Below are 6,000 nucleotides of genomic sequence, written 5' to 3' on the forward strand. Positions count from 1 at the left end.
CTGATTTATGGTTGCAAATCTGTGTGGTGATGTGCTTGGAACAAGCCCCGGAGCACTGATCTGTGCAGCTGCTATGCCAAGGCATGGAGGGCTTAGCGCTAAATCTTACAGATGCACCAATTCTGCCAAAACATATGGGAGGAACTCACTTCAGCTCTTGCTTAAAAGATAACAACACTTTTGGATCAATGGCAATAATGCCAAATTAACACAAAAGTCCTTAATTGTATACTTCTGATGAATGATTAGTCTCCTAATTCAAAAAGGCAGTGAAACAACCTCCAATTAAAAGTAATGTACTTTACTTAGATTGACTAATAGACAGCATTCTCAATATTCCAACTTGGCATGTAGCAAAGGGGTGATGGAAATTCGTATTCGCCAAGACTGCATGGCAGTTCAGAAAGTAGATTTTAAGCAGGATGATTTCAGAATAATACTTTCCCCATGAGCACTACTTTTTACAGAACCTCTTATGAAAGGGCCTTTCAAAAACATATCTGAGATGAGACAGACTGTGGTAGAGTGACTTCAATTTAGGACAGCTCCACCTTCACAAAGACTTAACAAAGCTCAACTCCCATAATGCCCTTTATAATGTTTAAAGATGTGCTCTAGGTACTTTTTTGCGTATTATCTCTAGTTCCTCACACAACACAATTAGGTATAGATTTTATACTCATTTTACAATGAAGAAGTTCAGACTCATTAAAAAATTGTAGAAACCCTCCACCTGGTAAGTGGATTTTGGAGGATTCAAACCTAGGTTTGTTTGTCAGCAAAGCCTATGTTCCCCCAACCACCCCCACCCCCCACACAGCACACTGCTTCCCTGGTTCAAGGGCACCATAAAACTTACTACAGTGGAAGGAAATTCCAGAGTTTAGGCTATTGTCAAGGTAAGTCATATATGTGGTCTTCCATTGGTCATCTTGACAAGCTGTGAACAGCTTCATAGATATTTCCTGTTGTTTCTCTATGGTAAAGCTTGACTGGCAGGTTTATAATTAGTCTTTCTGGCCAACCCCATTTCTCTTCTCCAGTGAAAGGTTTAGCTATGACACTAAGTCCCTTTTCAGTGAAACAAGGAATAAGGTCACTTCTAGTTTGATTTACGCAGGTCAATCGGAAAGATTGGGCAAAAGCTGGCTTTGGCTTTCTTTGTTTAGGCTATCTTTGGTTGAGAAAGTGGAAGGGAAGGTTCAAAGATCCAGAAATGGTAAGAAGAAACAAGAAAGCCATCAAGTTTGGTTTATTTTCTCAAGTTGATTATTTATGGCTAGTAGTCCACAGATGAAGAATTTTAATGATCAAAACCTAGAAATATGTGTTGTGCTATTTTGAGCCTGTTTCATTAAAATGTAAGACTGCTAGAGGTATGAAGAGAAACTTTGGTTGGTTAAAAATAGCATTCGATATTGACAATCTTTTCAAAGTTGCTCATAATCACCATTTAACTGAGTGGATTTTATTTCTGGATACCAAAAGATATGATGATGCTTTTGTTTCTTTTTTTGTTCCTCTTTATACAGATAAAGCACACCCTGTTTACATGCACTTTCATTATGCTCTGTTGCAGGAAATTAGCTAACATTTGTGGAATATGTCATCTTTTACTGCTCACGGGCTTTGTTTTTCATCCTTTTACAGAAAGGATTGTTTTTAGCACCTTACCAAGAGCACATCAATATAGTCACTGCCACAACTGATGGGTATTGTCTGTTATATTCATAAAACAGTGTGCAAAAGGATTCTCAGCCTTCTTTACATAATACAGGGAGTGTCAATAAACAGAGCTTTTTTTTTTTTTTCCAACAAGCATAGACATTTTATTGGCCAGGTGCGGTGATTCACGCCTGTAATCCAAGTGTTTTGGCAGGAGGATGGTTTGAGGCCAGGAGTTTGAGACCAGCCTGGGCAACATAATGAGACTCATCTCTATGGAAAAAAAAAAGTAAAAAGTAAAAAATTAGCTGGGTGTGTCTCATGTGCCTGTGATCCAAGCTACTCGGGAGGCTGAGGCAGAAGGCTTGAGCCCAGGAGTTTGAGGTTACAGTGAGCTATGATTGTGCCACTGTACTCCAGCCTGGGTGACAGAGTGAGACTCTGTCTCTAAAAAACACAAAATAGACATTTTATTGTCATCAGGCTTACTATGAAGACTAGCAATTGGTAACTCAAGTTCTGCACTGAAAATTTATATTTTAAGATGGTTTTTTTTTTTCACAAAAGGAGCTTTTCTTTGTCTAATATTTAAGTCAAGATTCTTGTTCCTGGCTTCAGTATCTCTGCAGTATGTTCATATATTTTTTTCCTCTGTGTGTGTGTGTGTGTGTGCGCGCGTGTGTGTGTATATATACATATGCATATACACATATATACTCATACCTGCATGCAGGTTGCATTGCTGTTTATCATGTAGGAATTTTTTTCTCATCAGTGACATAGGTTTAGTGACCCATCTTCATTAACGATATCATGAACATTCAGGGACACAACAAAACTAACATGATCAGAATAAATTATTCATCCAAAATCCGGTTTTCCTTCTGGTAACCAAGTACTTAATGATCAGAACAGAGAAAGAGTCTTGCCTTTGCTAGAGGCTAAACTTAATAAATGAAACTGTTTAAATGAAAATATTCAGGATTGTAAAGGTAAAGATAAATGTTATGTTTGCTGTATTTACGGCTCCTGTGTATGATGCTGTAGCATTTAAAGCCCGAAATCCATGTAGGAAATGATGAGGAAGATTGGCAATCAATTGGGAAATTGAATGGGGATGGGTAAACTTTACAGCTGTGGGTTTTAACCGAACTCAGTGGTTGTTTTACTACCAGAAGAGTGATTCTGTGGCATATATTTCTTGCAGGAAAGAAAGAGGAGGGATAAATATGTGAGTGCATGTGTCTGTGTATGACAGGGACAGAGAATAGGGAAGCATAAGAATTTTGAGATAATCAGTAGGGAGGGAAAGGGAGAGATGAGCAGGGAGGGAGATGTTACATTGGCTGTCACAGTGAGGCTGGTATTTTTAATTTCTCTTTTTTATTCCCTGTGCTCATTTTGGCTCCAAGCTGCTGAGGCCATTTCTTCATGAGTTCTAGTATTCTAGTCTAGTGAGACACACAGGGAGACGAGCAAACAAGACTTCAGTGTGAGCCCATCGATTGCTAAAGGGACCTCCGTCTGGCAACATCATTCCTGCATTTTGAGGTCAGCAGTTCTCAGGAAGCTAGGCTGGCTTAGTGCTTGGGGTCCACAGTGGAGGCTGATGCTCCCCACCAATCATCCAGTTAGCACAGGCAATTCTATCTTCCCACTGCTCTAATGATAATGCATTCCTTCCCTTTGAAACACTTAATTTTCAGATTTTGGTAACTTCTGCCCACCTTAACTCCCATCAATCAGACTTTATGTAACAGCACTGTGTTTGGTTCCTGAAATGAAATACATTCTTCAGAACAGCTATAAGTGGAACAGGCTCAGAAAGAAGAGTGGATGTCAAATACTGTTTGTCATATCTTAGTAACAAGTAGACTTTCATATGTAACATATGATCCCACTGTAGCTTGATATAAATGGAAGATTTAAGTGAAAGAGGTCTATAATTTTGTTGGCAAAATAAAGAGAAATTTCCCTTATGGTAAGACCAAGTAGCCAAAAGTATCTCTGAAAATGGTAGACCTAATTCAATGTAAATCCCTCTGAAATTCTACCAGAGCTTTCGTGATTGTGTTAGTGAAACTCATCAGATAAGGCTGGAGCTGTGAGGATTCTCATCATTAACTTAATGGGGTTTGAGACTCAGATGCTTGAAAATGTGTTTGCTGATTTAATGTGAAACTGGAACTGTTGCCACCAGCCCCTCCTACCCACCCCATGTCCTGCCATTCCCATTGTAAGACATGTGTTAATGAGAACTGAATATCATGTGATGGCATCATTGGATCAGTTTGGGAGCCATTATCATACCACCCATGTGTGCTTGCTTTTGTAGTTATGTATTTTCTGGTGAGCAGTTGGAGTTCTTCCTTCAGTTACCAAGTGTGGGTTAATAGATGACACTCTATCCTAGACACTAGGTGGCAGCAGACTGCTGAGATAAACCATTAGCCAAGGGACCGAGAGGCTCAAACCTGTTCCCCAATACTCAAAAGGCAGATGAAAATGGCAGGTGGATAAAACTGAATGGTATGAAACAACACACGCAAGATTGCAAATTTTCAAAGGCATGAATCACTATTGCATCCCCCAAAATCGTGTGAAGCTGCTTAAAGCTAACTTTACTTTCTTTAAAACGTCCTGGAGCAGTTATCGCCCAATGACCCTATCACCGTATCCAGTTTTGTTTCTTCTCTGGAGTCAAAGGTAGACACCCAGATATCATAGCTTCTCTCATTTATCATGAAGGGCTAACTCTAAATCTGTATTGTCAACCAATCTCTTTTTTTGTTTTAAACATGTTTATAGTTGTTTTAAGTGGTAATATTTAAGTTCAAATAATTAATAGCAATATTTATTAATACTGTCAGCCCAATGCTTGAGTAAAAATGCTGAAAAAAGTATAAGATGTTCTTGCGATAGTTTACTGAGAATGATGTTTTCCAGTTTCATCCATGTCCCTACAAAGGACACAAACTCATCATTTTTTATGGCTGCATAGTATTCCATGGTGTATATGTGCCACATTTTCTTAATCCAGTCTATCATTGTTGGACATTTGGGTTGGTTCCAACTCTTTGCTATTGTGAATAGTGCCGCAATAAACATACGTGTGCATGTGTCTTTATAGCAGCATGATTTATAGTCCTTTGGGTATATACCCAGTAATGGGATGGCTGGGTCAAATGGTATCTCTAGTTCGAGATCCCTGAGGAATCGCCACACTGACTTCCACAATGGTTGAACTAGTTTACAGTCCCACCAACAGTGTAAAAGTGTTCCTATTTCTCCACATCCTCTCCAGCACCTGTTGTTTCCTGCTTTTTTAATGATGGCCATTCTAACTGGTGTGAGATGGTATCTCACTGTGGTTTTGATTTGCATTTCTCTGATGGCCAGTGATGATGAGCATTTCTTCATGTGTTTTTTGGCTGCATAAATGTCTTCTTTTGAGAAGTGTCTGTTCATGTCCTCTGCCCACTTTTTGATGGGGTTGTTTGTTTTTTTCTTGTAAATTTGTTTGAGTTCATTGTAGATTCTGGATATTAGCCCTTTGTCAGATGAGTAGGTTGCAAAAATTTTCTCCCATTCTGTAGATTGCCTGTTCACTCTGATGGTAGTTTCTTTTGCTGTGCAGAGGTGGGAATTGAACAATGAGAACTCATGGACACAGGAAGGGGAACATCACACTCCGGGGACTGTTGTGGGGTGGGGGGAGGGGGGAGGGACAGCATTAGGAGATACACCTAATGCTAAATGACAAGTTAATGGGTGCAGGAAATCAACACGGCACATGGATACATATGTAACAAACCTGCACATTGTGCACATGTACCCTAAAACCCTAAAGTATAATAAAAAAAAAAAAAAAAGAAAAGAAAAAAAAAAGAGAACATCAATAGAAGACATCAACAAAAGTCTTCTGAGTATTTTCATGCAAAGTTATATACATTTAAGAAACAACTTAGATGTACAATAAATAAAAAATTTGTTGTGCAATAAAATTGCAGTGCAAGATGAAAAAAAAAAAAGTTGTTCAACTGTGTACAAAGCACCACTCAATGTTTGCTAAGAATATTAATTTCTTATGAAAGACTAATAGATTGTCAATATAGTTTTAAATATTAAATATAGAACCAAGTAAGATTTGACAATGAGAATTTAAAGACCATCATACTGTATTGATACACATGACATTCTAATTTTCATTTTTTTCCTATAAATGTTTCCTGTAATATGTCTTTGTGAATTGTTCTTTCCACTCAGTTTTAACTCCTAATCAGACCCAGCCCCACCTTGGAGAAGTCAACATCTTTAAGATGTGGAACATTTTAA

This window comes from Symphalangus syndactylus, chromosome 23 (genome assembly GCF_028878055.3).
Source record: "Symphalangus syndactylus isolate Jambi chromosome 23, NHGRI_mSymSyn1-v2.1_pri, whole genome shotgun sequence".
In the NCBI taxonomy this organism is placed as follows: domain Eukaryota; kingdom Metazoa; phylum Chordata; class Mammalia; order Primates; family Hylobatidae; genus Symphalangus; species Symphalangus syndactylus.